This window comes from Rhagoletis pomonella, unplaced genomic scaffold (assembly GCF_013731165.1).
Source record: "Rhagoletis pomonella isolate Grant_MI unplaced genomic scaffold, Rhpom_1.0 Rhpom_scaffold_00003, whole genome shotgun sequence".
Lineage (NCBI taxonomy): Eukaryota > Metazoa > Arthropoda > Insecta > Diptera > Tephritidae > Rhagoletis > Rhagoletis pomonella.
This window is the reverse complement of record NW_023458557.1, coordinates 100730897-100745110: the sequence shown is the minus strand read 5'-3', so window position 1 is coordinate 100745110 and position 14214 is coordinate 100730897. Positions and strand designations below refer to the sequence as shown.

General features: G+C 43.0%; 2 protein-coding genes across 7 annotated transcripts in view; one reads left to right on the top strand and one right to left on the bottom strand.

Moving 5' to 3' along the window:
• LOC118735988 (class E basic helix-loop-helix protein 22) overlaps window positions 1-3560 on the bottom strand; it is a gene marked incomplete at its 3' end in the record, with an annotated part of 48714 nt that extends 45154 nt beyond the window's left edge. The window contains 1 exon segment of one of the 2 annotated variants that reach the window (XM_036466082.1): window positions 3211-3560. 2 annotated transcript variants of the gene reach the window in all.
• The window catches only part of LOC118735986, a 370373-nt gene that overhangs the window by 267088 nt on the left and 89071 nt on the right, over window positions 1-14214 (top strand). The gene's annotated exons all lie outside the window — the stretch shown is intronic.

The window sequence follows — 14214 nt, the reverse complement described above, 5'->3', positions numbered from 1 at the left end:
TTTTTAAGTGTCTTAATTTGTGGGTTATTGTAAGACTGAAAAATATAAGTGGTCGTACATAAGTGGAAGCAAAGCGTTAGGCATATCTTTACACGACATATACGTACACATACATTTGCGAACATTTATGACAAAGAAGTGAGCGTGCACATTCATAATATGATACACCGAAAATAAGTTATTTTATTTTCTTGGTAAATAAAAGGATAAAGGCAAAGGTAAAAATAAAAACAAAAACAAAGAAGCGTAAGGATAAATGCAAAAATTAAGATCAAGGTAAATTTAAAAATTTTACTAATATAAGGGCGTTCGTGGGTAACCGCGCTCCAACACTTATTTTTCCTCTTCCAGCGATAAGTGTCTATGTCCAAAAGCAACGGAAAAAATATATGCAAATATCCCTTTCCCAATGAGAGGAGCAAATATCTACAAAAAATAAACCACCTGTTCTGTTTTGTGGGTTATTTTTTCTCTTAAATAGTGACGGTTATTTTGGGACACCTTCAAAGTGGAGAGGGATATTTTCGACCTCTGGTTAAGAGGCATCACCGAAAGCGCGGGTTGAAATCCTGCCATATTCCAACCTAAGTTAGTACATATGTATTTGTGCTCTTTATAGCCCAACTATATCCATATTGCTTTACATATAGTATATTCCAAAGTATAGACATATGGTCTTTTATAGCGGAAAGTCATAGTATGACATAGATTTGCAAAAAATGAAACCGCTACGTAGCGCTGAAATCAAAGTAAAGCGCTAAAAATTAGTTTAAAAACAATATTAACAAAAAAATATTTCAATGGAAATTTAAGTAGCGTAACGTCATGTAACGTCACGTCAAATTCTTCGGCTGATATAAAAAATCAGAACAGATTTTTAAATTTTTGAACATCAAAAATTAACCTTAAATATTTCAAGTATTACTAAAAAATAGTTTTTAAATTTTTCATTTTATATTATTAATCACATTAACTTTGTAATGTACATTTACGATTCGATCCGATACTGGGTTCTGGCACCCGATTCCAAAAAATATCGTTTGAAAACTATCGATTAAGTATCGGTATCGAATGGCAAAAATATCGATATGGTATCTTATCGTATCGAAACTCGTGGCCCTACATACGGTTTCAGCGAGTGCGCTTTAACGGCACTGAATACTTGCAAGAAATATGTGCTGAGTCAAATCAGCAAGACGGTTTAAGCTTAAAAAATTTGCACAAAAATATAAAAAAAAAATTCTACGGAATCGTAATAATGAGATTTTTGATGCTGTTTTTTCAAAGATTGGTATAAGAAAAAATTTAATAACTGAACCTTAACTATTCCGATTTAGACTAGTGAGGTATCATTGGCAAGGCATTTCCCACCCTTTTTATTTCATTTTCTAATAAACTCATTCAAAGGATGAAAGAAAAAGGTAAGATGAACGAACGTCGTTGCAAGTTGAACTAAGATATGTTGGTATTTGGGGGGAAAAAATGGGACGTGAATGAATTTTGTTTGTACGCTAATAAAAAGAGTGGGAATATACCTTTCCACTGGTACCTCATAACTCTAAATCGGAATAGTTTAGGCCCAGTTATTCAAGTTTTCCGTAAACAAATCTTTGAAAGGCTGAACGAATTAGAAAACATGGAAATATATAAACGGAAGACCTTCAGCGAAAAAATAATAAATGAGCAGGTAAACACCGCATGGGACGTAATATTCGATCCACTCAAGCTACTATATAAGAATAACCGTAACAACAATGCTTTGCAGATAGACACAGAGGTAAATACACGTACGGCAAAAATTAAGGATTTCTATCCGCCCGCAACACGAAGACACATTTAGGTACCTGTTGGGTACCTCAATACCAAGAACACGTACCTGCTACAAAAAAGCAGTTCAAGGAAACGTGTAAATACGAACAAAAAAGCACATTTCCAAAACCGGTTTCATCAAACGAAATTTGTCAAGGGATGACGGAAATTCGTTCCAAAATACTTCGAAATTGTTTCCATTTTCGGATACGTTTCCGGATATTTTGCTGGCTGGGAAGCCACTGAAGTGAGAATACATATATGCACCTGCGTTCAACAAATTAGAAACGAAATTCAAAATTATACTGTGTGCAAATTATGTTTATTTTTGAAAAATTTTCATTTAATATATAATTCAATCTGTAACAGAAACCATAATAATAAAAGTTTCAACGCTTGCAAAAAAAACAAAATTTAAAAAATTTTCATCAACATTTTTTTGGAAGTTAGATTAATTTTTTTTGTCATCAAAATTGTTTGAGGTTTGATTATTTTTTTGCAATTTTTGCCATCTTTGAAACTGTTATTATTGTTGTTTCTGTTACAGATTGAACTATATTTTAAATGAAAATTATTAAAAATAAAAATAATAAATATAATTTATAAACGATATCATTTTAAATTTCGATTCTAATTATTTGAACGCAATAAATAAACAAGGTTTACTGAAGCTAAAGAGAAATCTTTTACAACAATGGATAAGTTACATAAAATTTATTCATTCCAAACCATTTATTCATTTTGTTCATTGCCGTAACTGTGGCCATATTTTGAACACCTATGCTTCAATTTAAAAGATTAGTTTTTTATGTACATATGAATATTTTGTATATTAGTACTCATTCACGTAACTTATTCAATCGTAAGCATTTAGACATTGGCAAAACAACCCTGCTTGTGCAACCCTTTTATGCCGAATAACAACCCTGACAATTCTGAAAGAACTCACTTCTTCGTTTTAAGCACCCCAAGTGGCCAATAGCTGAAACAGCAGCGATTATGGAAAGTTTCCGACAGGTGTCGCGCCAATACGCTTCAGTTGGTCTTGTTAATATTTATGCACACATTTATATTTGTGCATATGTATATATGTGTATGTAGCAATAAATTGCACAATTCTCAGATTCTATAAGTATTACGCTTTTATACACATATGTAAATGTACATATTTTTTATTCAATCTATGCTCACATTTTAGTAGGTACTACTGTGGTCAGTAGATATATGTATGTACGTATGTATTGTTATAAACAAAATTAAGAAAATGCATTCAATATATTTCTATTGAAATTTTCTTTAATTTATCTGTATTCAACACTTACACCTTCCCACTTTCAGCAATATTCGATTTCCTTTACTTTCGTTAACACTTTTAAATTTTTTAATGGAACGAGAAAACACTTCACTAATATCAATACTGGACCAAATGATGACAACACCGACGCCACCGAGTTATAACAACATGACACATAGGCCAGAGAATCAGCTATTGTAGCAATCACCGCAAGCAGCAGCTCAAGCGAAAACACAAACAAAAACTACAGCATCACAGTTTTCTACTAACGACAAGGATAAGCCCGCCGCCGATTTGTGGTATTCAAAATCCTGATTTTCGTCCTTTCCGTACACTTTGCATGCACGCTATGCAACTGGCATTAATCGTGCTGCAAAAATTTCATAAATATCCTAAATGTTTTGCGGTAATGGTGTTAATGCTGCTGCTGCTCTTGCTGGTTATGACGGCAATAGTGGATAGCGGTGGTGGTTTCGCTAAGTTCATGGTGGTTGCGGTGCGAGCAATACACTTAATGCCAAAAAATACACAAATTCATGCACAAAAACAAAAAGAGAGCACTGCATAGCATTGGGAGAAAAATAGCAGTCGTATTGTAAATTTCTTTTTCGTCTGCCGTTGTTATTTTCGTGTTTTTGTACATATGTATGTATGTTTCAGCGGCCGTTGGTGTTGTGGTTAGCAGTACGCTATTCCGTTCTACAGGGCCTAGATTCGAGCTAAGCTTGCGGAAAAAAATAAAACAAAAAAAGTTTTTTTCTAAAGCAGTCGCCCCTTGACAGGCAATGGCAATCCTCCCACTCTGCCATAGAAAACAGCTCCTCATAAAAATACAATCGCCGTTCGGAGTCGGCGTAAAGCTGCAGGGCCCTCCCCTTTGTGTGACAACATTAAGGCGCACGCAACAAATCGGAGGAGAAGCTCGGCCAAACACTAACATAGGGTAAGCGCCAATCTATTACACGGTGCTACAAAAAAAGTCATTAAATACACCCGAAACAAAACCTAGTGTAGGTTGTTGCTATGGTCGATAACAACATAAAAATAGGTTCCGTATAGTTCTTGAACCCTCCATTTTTATATTATTGAAAAACAACCGTTATGTTCGTACTTGTTGCACTTACATATATATTAATAGCTTGAATGCTCCTTTGAGAGAAGGGAACTTCGGGACACTTAACTGTGCTACGTGTGGAGATAGCGGCTTGAAACGGATACCCAATTGATTCGAAATGAATAAAATAAAACAAACAAATGAAACCAACGTTGATGTTATGGAGGAATAATGCAGCGCATTCAGGAAGAGCAGTAGAGTTGTGCGCTCCCCGCCACAAACTCCCCTGCAGGGAAATGCCGGCACCACGAGCACGGAGAAAGCCGCCGACGTGGCGCAGAAGGCTACACCTTGCCAAACGGCAACTCCCGGCAGCCGGGATAGTCGTCTTCAAACGCCGGCTGCTGCAAACAGCGACAAGCATGTCACCGCAAGCTTGGGAACTTGCGAAGGAAATGAAGATGAGCAATTGGCCCAGATTCGGCTCGTCTTGAAGAAGAAGCAGAGTGCTGTCTCCAAGCAGAAGAATGTGTCCATGGACATAAAAACGGGTATAGCCCAAATCGAGGAGAGCCCAAAAATATATTAAGCTACCTGCGAGAGCAGCGCCGGAAAGGGTCTACCCTTTCCCTAGAAAGCCCAAGCCAGGGCCAGCGCCAGGTGAACCCTTGGTCAATAAGGGCGAGGCGACCAGCCGCAAAAAAAGAAGAGGGTGAGAAAAAAGATGAGTCTCGCCAAATTAATCATTAAGCCAGCTGAAGGCAAAACCTATGCAGAGGTGCTGGGAACGCTACGTGGTAAGCTCCAACCCGAGAAGACGGAGACCGTAATTCGATCTGTTCGGAAAACCTGCGAAGGCGGCGTGCTTATCGAAATGGAGCGCTGTGGCGACCACTCAGCATTTAAGGAAAATGTGTGCACTGCCATTGGCCAGCTTGGAGACGGCCGTATTCTCACTAGCTGTTTACGTCTAGAAGTTCTGGGCATGGACTGTCTAACCACGGCCCCAGAAGTGGAGAACGCTATACGCGGGGAATTAGGAGACAAGATGAATGGCCAACTTCGCGTCTCTCTCCTCGCTGTAAACTCGCGAGAACAAAGAATGGCCGTGGTGGAAATCGACGAACTGCCAGGCCGGACTCTTATCGAAAAGGGAAAGCTGCGAGTAGGATGGATTATCTGCCGTGTCCGAGAGCGCGCGGTTGTCCAAAGGTGTTTCCGCTGTCATGGGATATGGCCACAAAAAGGCGGCATGCAAGGCCCAGACAGAAGAAGTTCATGCTGGAAATATGGTCAGCAGGGCCACATAGCCTCTACATGTAAAGAAAGCCCAAGCTGCTAACTGTGCTCGGCAGGAGATGGACAGAAAAATGCCAATCACCTGCCCGGGTCGGGAGCGTGCAAGGCCTTCAGGGATGCCCTTGCTGAGGCTAAGACAAAGCTTGGGAAAATATGATTAAATTTATACGAGGCAATATGAACAGGAGTAGGGTAGCTGACGACCTGCTGGACCAATTGGTTCTTGAACAAAGAGCAGACGCTGTCATCATCAGTGAACCCTATAGAACAAAGGAAACCTGGCATGTTGAGCAATCAGGCTCGGCCGCGATATAGATTGGTAAACCCAACCATCGCGCAGAGAGCAGCGGGGTCGGACGCTGCTACGTCTGGGTGAAAATTGCGCAAATCACTCTGGTGAGCTGCTACCTGTCTCCAAACGACACAGTCCTTGTCTTCATGGAAAAGCTCGAAGACCTTGAAGACGAATTGCGCGATATAACCGGCCACATAATTGTTGCTGGAGATTTCAACGCAAGAGGTGTGGAACGGGGTACGCCCCAAACAAACACCAGGGGAAGACTGGTCCTGGAAATGGCAGCCCGCATTGGCCTGACCATCCTCAACACCGGATCGAGCCCTACATATCGAAGGCCGGGTTTTGGATACTCTATCCCTGACATAAGCCTGGTCTCAGAAAGCGTTCTTCGAAGGGCTGACGGATGGAGAGTGATGGAAGACCTGAGTGGTAGCGACCACAACTACATCACCTTCCAAGTCACTGACACAACGCGAGGGCAAACACGTAGTATCCCTCGCAGGAAACCAGGATGGAACCTGTCTGGTGTCGATGTTCGCAAGTGCGATACATCACTCCTAGCAGATTCCCAAGGTATTTCACCCACAATGGGAGAGATCCACAACATGGAGATTTGTACTAAGCTGGTCGAAGAAACCATGCGCTGCATTCACCGGGAATGTAAAGCCTCAATGCCACAGGGGAGGGCATGGTCAGGTAAAAAGCAGCTATACTGGTGGAATGACGGAATTGCAGAGCTGCGAAGGGCCTGCCATAGAATGCGGAGACTCGCAACGCGCGCTCGTGGTAGACCTGAGGCGCTGACCAGAGCAGCAGCCTACAAAAGCGCTAAGAAAACACTTGGGCCGAGATACAGAAGAGTAAACGGAACTGCTGGAAAGCGCTATGTGACGAAGTGGATCGCGATCCCTGGGGCCAGGGATACAAAACAGTGATGAAAAAGTTCCATACATCATCACAAGCGATGGATGAGCCCCGAGTTAAGAATATAGTGGATGCGCTATTTCCCACACACCCACTAAGAGCCGATACAGTGTTCGTCAAGGAGCAAGCCGAGGCACCACTGTTTTCGACAGACGAGCTGAAGCTAGCCCTGCGAAGCATGAAAACCGGCAAGGCTCCAGGCGCAGATGGCATACCAGCGGAGGCAATCAGGTTAGCAGCGAAAACGAGCCCTGATCTCCTGCTTAACATATACAACAGCTGCCTTAGGGCCCGGGTCTTCCCAAGCCAATGGAAGAAGGCGAGACTGTACCCAAGGACAAAGGGGACCCAAACTCTCCTTCATCCTTCCGGCCGCTCTGCATGCTGGACACAGCAGGCAAAATGATGGAGAGTCTGCTCAAAATACGCTTGACGTCAGCCATAGAAAGCGAGGGAGGCCTTTCACCCCGAAAACATGGCTTCAGGGAGGGACACTCAACTATAGGAGCAATTGGCGAAGTAGTCGAGGCGGTACATAAGGCCGAACAAGCCTGCCACCAGGCGCGGCCAATAGTGCTGCTAGTCATACTGGACGTCAAGAACGCCTTCAACTCGGCAAGATGGGACGACATGCTGGAGACCTTGGAACGGTCATTCAAGGTTCCAACATACTTGCTAGGTATGATCCGGGACTATCTCCGAGACCGTTGGCTTTTGCACGACACAACACAAGGTCAGAGAAAGAGACGTATAACCGGCGGAGCGGCACAGGGATCTGTACTGGGCCTGAACCTCTGGAACGCCACGTATGACAGTCTGTTGCGCACGGAAATGCCGGAGAGCGCCTTCCTTGAAACAAGAAGAACGTCCAAGCCAGAAACGTCCACACACAGCTCAAGCTAAACCAGGTCATGCGCAACGCCAGTGGCTGGATGAGCGATCACGGTCTGCAATTGGCAACAGCCAAAACAGAGATCGTGCTCCTCACCAGGAAACGGATCCCAACAATTATAAATATGGTGGTCGGACCTCAACTCGTGACAACTTCTAGGTCTACAAAATACCTAGGGGTTGAAGCTTGACAGCAAACTCACATTCTGGGAACACATCCATGGAGTATGTGAAAAAACTGCGCAGAGCACGGTGGCTCTAAGCCGGCTGATGGCGAACGTGGGCGGCCCGAAGCCATGCCGCAGGAAGCTTCTGATGACAGCAGTCGAGTCGGTGCTCATGTATGGGGCAGAAATATGGGCCGACGCATTGAAATTCAAAAAATATCGGATTCAAATGTTTTCGGTCCAGCGCAGAGGTGAGCTACTTGCTTACGAGCGAAAAGAGATTTACAGTCTCAGTGCCGAGATAGGTCGAGCAGCTGCCGCGGCAAGGGCGCGCGAGCAACTGATCCAGCAGTGGCTACAAAACTGGAAAGCGAGCACAAAAGGTCGATGGACGCACTCCCTGATAGCCGACATTCAAACATGGTTTATGGTCATGGTTACTTCCGAGAATATCTTCATAGAATGGGAAGGGTGGACTCACCGTTCTGCCACTACTGTGGAAACGTCGAAGATAACGTGTACCATACATTCTTCACCTGCGAACACTTCTTGATTTCGCGCAGAATATTAGAAGAAAGACACGGAGACATAACTCCAAACAACATAGTTGGGGTAATGATCTCCAGTTCAGAAAAATGGGAAGCAGTTGCGAGATACGTGAAATTCGTACTCCGCGGTCTACTGAGGACACCCTAATTAAACGCCCCTACGAAAGAGCAGCCCCAAGGCTCTAGAAGCGCGCTCCTGCATCTGAAGACATGCAGGATTGCGGTGCCAAATGCGGGATTCTTGCGCGGGCTGTGGGGGTTTGGGTCTTAGTGGGTAGCCCAACACGCTTCGGTGGGAGTCCCACGGGGAAGATAGTATAGAGACTAGCGCCCCCCGCCAGGCCATAAAGCATTTCCCTCTCCTACGAACAAAAACAAAAAAAAAATAGCTTGGCTATTTTTCATCCTATTTTAAAAGCAAAACATGTTTTGAAAATAGGATTTAAAGACCTTTCAAATATATATATAGTACAATACACTGTTAGACTTATGGCCTTATTCATAAAAAATAAAGTAGGTTTAAAGAGCATTATAAATTGACGTTTTCATACATTTTTCGATTTATAAACCTTTTATAAAGCTACTTTATTTTTTATGAATAAGGCCATTAGCTTGTGGGAGTTTTTATCTGTTAAAATTTAATAAACCACTATTTTTCTTATTTTTTTCAACTTTGGCCATCGCTGATTTCAAAAATTTCTATGAAAGTTGCCAAATATGTATTGTTTACCTAAAAAAACATTTATTTTTGAATAAACTGATATCTCACCTAATGAAATTGCATTAAAATTGTCGAAGTTAAGCTATTTATGCAAAAATACGGCCTTGAATTTATTTGTGTGTATGTACCGGAAGTTCAGATTTTTTGAGCAGTGTGGCTAAGGAATTCATCAATATTTACTCAAATTTAATATATGTATACCATGGCTCATTAGCACAAAATTGTAGGAAAATGGACGTGGTACCGCCCACTTCTAATATATATGCGCATCTCAAAAACATATTGCGGCTAGCCTTCTTAAACACCGTGTTGAATATTTCTGAAATCGAATTCGTCCGTCCAGACACCATTTATAGCAAAGGTATTATGGCAAAGTTTCTGTACAATCTAGTCTGGATATCAGCCTCACCGCAAGGTATCATATGAGACATTTCATGTCACCGCGGCCACCTCTGTGCGCGACCTGTAAGGATTTGGATGAAAGTTGAAGAGATTCAAGGTCTATATGACGTAGGGTTGCCTATTTACATGGGGCTTAAATTTTAGGAAAACATCATACATACCATTATTTAAAGTGTTATATCTTGGAAACCTTTTTAACGAAACTTAATGAAAAAAATGTATTTCCTCCGTCTTATTATGGGCTTTAATTATGCATTTTTTACATTAATGTGCAACGTATAAAAAACAAAAAAGTAAACCTTTTTCTTTTTGATTTTTTTTGATCATAGCATTTAAAAAAAATTTTATTTTTACATAAAAATGTTGTCTATCTTCTTCTTCTTCTTTATTGGCGCTGTAACCATCTAAGCGATTTTGGCCGAGCCCAAAACAGCACGCCAGTCATTTCTCTTCTGTGCTAACTGAGGCCAATTGGAAATGCCAAGTGAAGCCAAGTCCTTCTCCACCTGGCCTTTCCGACGCAGACCGCGGTCCGCGTTGAATATTTTCAGAGCAGGAGCGTTTCTGTCCATTCGAACGACATGGCCAAGCCAGCGGAGTCGCTGAATTTTAATTCGCCGCACTATGTCTATATCGTTGTAAAGCTCATACAGCTCATCGTTAAATCGTCTGCAATATTCGCCATCACCAACGCGTAAAGGTCCGTAAATCTTTCGCCGAATCTTTCTCTCAAAAACTCCAAGAGCCGCCTCATCAGATGCTTTCATTGTCTATGCTTCCGCGCCATAAACCAGCACAGGCATGATGAGTGACTTATAGAGTGTGATCTTTGTACGACGAGAGAGGACTTTACTTCCCAATTACGTACTCAGCCCAAAGTAGCACTTGTTGGCAAGAGTGATTCTCCGTTGGATTTCAAGGCTGACATTATTATTGGTGTTAATGCTGGTTCCCAAATAAACGAAGTCGTCTACTTTTTAAAACTTGTAACTGTCAACAATGACGTGGGTGCCAAGACGCGTATGCTCTGACTGTTTGTGTGACGACAGGAGATACTTCGTTTTGTCCTCGTTCACCACAAGACCCATTCGCTTTGCTTCTCAATCCAATCCCGAGAAGGCAGAACAGACGTAGCCCTTGTTTTTACCGGTAATATCGATGTCGTCGGCATACGCCAGCAATTGTATGCTGTTGTAAAGTATTGTGCCTGAGCGGTTCAGTTCTTCGGCTCTTATTATCTTCTCCCACATCAGATTAAATAAATCACACGAAATGGAGTCCCCTTGTCTGAAACCTCGTTTGGTATCAAACGGCTCGGAGAGGTCCTTCCCTATTCTGACGGAGCTGGTGGTATTGCTCATCGTCATTTTACACAGCCGTATTAGTTTCGCGGGGATACCAAATTCAGTCACCGCGGCATAAAGGCAACTTCTCTTCGTGCTGTCGAAAGCGGCTTTGAAATCGACAAATAGATGGTGTGTGTCGATCCTATTCTCGCGGGTCTTTTCCAAGATTTGGCGTATTGTGAATACCTGATCTATGGTGGATTTTCCAGGCCTAAAGCCATAATGATAAGGTCCAATCAGCTCGTTGACGGTGGGCTTCGGTCTTTCGCACAATACACTCGATAAGACCTTATAACCTATGCTTAGAAGGCTGATAACACGGTAGTTGGCGCGTATGGCGGGGTCACCTTTCTTGTGGATTGGGCAGAGCACACTTAAATTCCAGTCGTCGGACATGCGTTCATCTGACCATATTCTGTATACGAGCTGATGCATGCACCTCATCAGCTCCTCGCCGCCGTACTGGAATAGCTCGGCTGGCAGGCCGTAAGCTCCAGCAGCTTTGTTGTTTTTCAGCCGCGTTATCGTTGTTCGTACCTCGTCATAGTCAGGTGGTGGGACAGCTACCCCATCATCATCGACTGGGGACTCGGGTTCGTCTTCTTCACTACTTTAAGCTCTGCTACCATTCAGTAGGTTGTAAAAGTGTTCCCTCCACAATTTAAGTATATTCTGGACATCGGTCACTAGGTCGCCATTGTTGTTCTTACAGGAGTACGCCCCGGTCTTGAAACCTTCCTCCTAACCCTCTGGTCGAATTTTCAATCGTTCTTCCTGTCGGTCAGCATCTCAAGCTCTTCGCAATCACGTATATCGGCATCTCTATTCTTATTGCGGCAAATACGTGTCGCTTCCTTCTTCAGTTCCCTATAACGGTTCCACATGTCTCGCGTTGCGCCCGATCGCAGCGTGGCCCTGTAGGCGGCATCTTTTTTCTCTGCGGCTTCTTGACATTCCTCATCGTACCAGTTGTTCTTTCGGGCTCGCTGAAATCCAACTACTTTTTCGGCGGCGGTACTTAATGATCGGGAAATGTGGTTCCACTGCTCGCGTATGTCGGATTGTTGCAGAGTGCTCTCAGAGAGCAGGTGTGTGAGTCGAGTGGCGAACAAAGTGGCCGTCTGTTGTGATTGCAGCTTTTCGATGTTAAGCTTTCCTTGCATTGTTGGGCGCACATTTTTTGCTGCACAGAGGCGGGCGCGTATCTTGGCTACAGCAAGATAGTGGTCCGAGTCGATGTTTGGCCCTCGGAGTGTACGTACGTCCAAAACGCTTGAAGCATGCCTTCCGTCTATCACAACATGATCGATTTGGTTTCTCGTTTTTCGATCTGGAGACAGCCATGTAGCTTGGTGGATGTTCTTATGCTGGAACTTAGTACTAAATATTACCATGTTTCGGGCCCCGGCGAAGTCGATCAGCCTCAGTCCGTTATCGGACGTTTCGTCGTGGAGGCTGAATTTTCCGACAGTGGCGCCAAAGATCCTTTCCTTGCCCACCTTGGCATTAAAATCGCCAAGCACGATTTTGGCATCGTGTCGGGGGCAACGCTCATATGTACGTTCCAAGCGCTCATAGAAGAGATCCTTGGACGCCTCATCCTTCTCTTCCGTCGGGGCATGGGCGCAGATGAGCGAGATGTTGAAGAATCTAGCTTTGATGCGGATTGTGGCTAGACGTTCCTCCACCGGGGTGAACGCCAGTACCCGGCGACGGAGTCTCTCTCCTACCACGAATCCTACACCGAATTTGCGCTCCTTTACGTGGCAACTATAGTAGAGGTCGCAAGGCTTCACGATTACTTTTCCTTGCCCCGTCCATCGCATTTTTTGGATTGCGGTGATGTCAGCCTTTGTCTTCCCGAGGACATCAACCAGCCGGGCAGAGGCACCTTCCCCATTAAGGGTCCAGATATTCCAGGTGCATACCCTTAAATCATAGTCCTTTATACGTTTGCCGTTGCTCGAGCAATATGATAAAAAGACATTGAAATTTTATGAAATTGTATATTTTTGATAGAGGAAAGGGGTAGCCAGAACGAAATTTAGGGGGGGGCCTATACAAAGAAAAATTCAAAACCAATAACTTACTTACTAAAAAATGGTTTATTATATCTTAAAATTATTGCAACCAATAGAGGTAAATATGTTGTACAAAAACACATAAACAGAAGTTCGCAAAAGTTGATATAAAACTATTCGTCGATTTAAATAGTTAACTTTTTACTGCGCATGTTTATTTTACGAGAAGGAAGCAACGTAAACCTAGCCCCGTTAGTGCGAGCCTTAACCCAAACTAAACTTCCTACCGTCATGTACCGGTCCCCTCCCGGTACCACCGTCACGGATTTCGTTGGGATTGTAATACTGTGTGACTGATAAGGTTGTAGATCTATTCTCTTCTTCTTCTTTTTATTTGGCGCTGTAACCGCCAACGCGATTTTAGCCGAGTTCAACAAAGCACGCCAGCCGTTTCTCTTCTTTGCCAACTGACGCCAATTGGAAATGCCAAGTGAAGCCAGAATACTTTCAGAACTGGAGCGTCGGTGTCCATTCGAACGACATGGTCAAGCCAGTGGAGCCGCTGTATTTTAATTCGCTGCGCTATGTCCATGTCGTTGTAAAGCTCTTACAGCTCATCATTCCATCGTCTACGGTGGACATTATAGACAATGTTTTTATGTAAAAATTAAAAATTTAAAAAAATAATCAAGAAAAAAATTAGAAAGAAAAAGGTTGACTTAATTTTTTTGGTTTTTTTATATCATTAAGCTTTGTTAAAAGGTTTCCAAGATACAACACTTTAAAGAGAGGTATGAATTACGCTTTCTAAAATTGAGGTCCCGTGTAAATAGGCAACCCTATGGCATATCGGCAAAATATGCTGCACGTATATTCATGTCACCTAGATCTTCCATCTCTTCAACTTTTATCCAAATCCTTAGAGGTCGCGCACAGAGGTGGCCGCGGTGATATGAAATGCCTCATATCACAGACTCCAGAGGTAGATGTTGCCTCGCAGCAAGTAGTTAAATATTGCGCCTTAAAATATGCACGACGTACGCTTCAGCTGAAATGGACGACACGCAATTTCTTTAAATGAAATTAGTTGGTGCTCGTATGCATGTACATATGTATGTATATGTTACCGGTCAAGCCCGATCTTAGGACAAATTAGTTTTTCCTGGGCGAAACTAGTTCTATCTAGATCAGAAACATCCGTGTAACGCGAATTCAAGTTGGACGCAACAATATTGTGTACTGCGTAGTTGGAGTTGGACTGATGAGGGTTATTTTTTTGAAGCGCGGCGAAGACCTCTCACGCAGAAGGAGTTCTGCTCAAAAATACTGTGGCGTCTGATCTAGTTTAGCCTAGTCATAACTAGTTTGTCCTAAGATCGGGTTTGGCCGGTAACATATATACTAAACTAAGGGCGTAGCTAGGCAGGGGAAAGGGGGGGG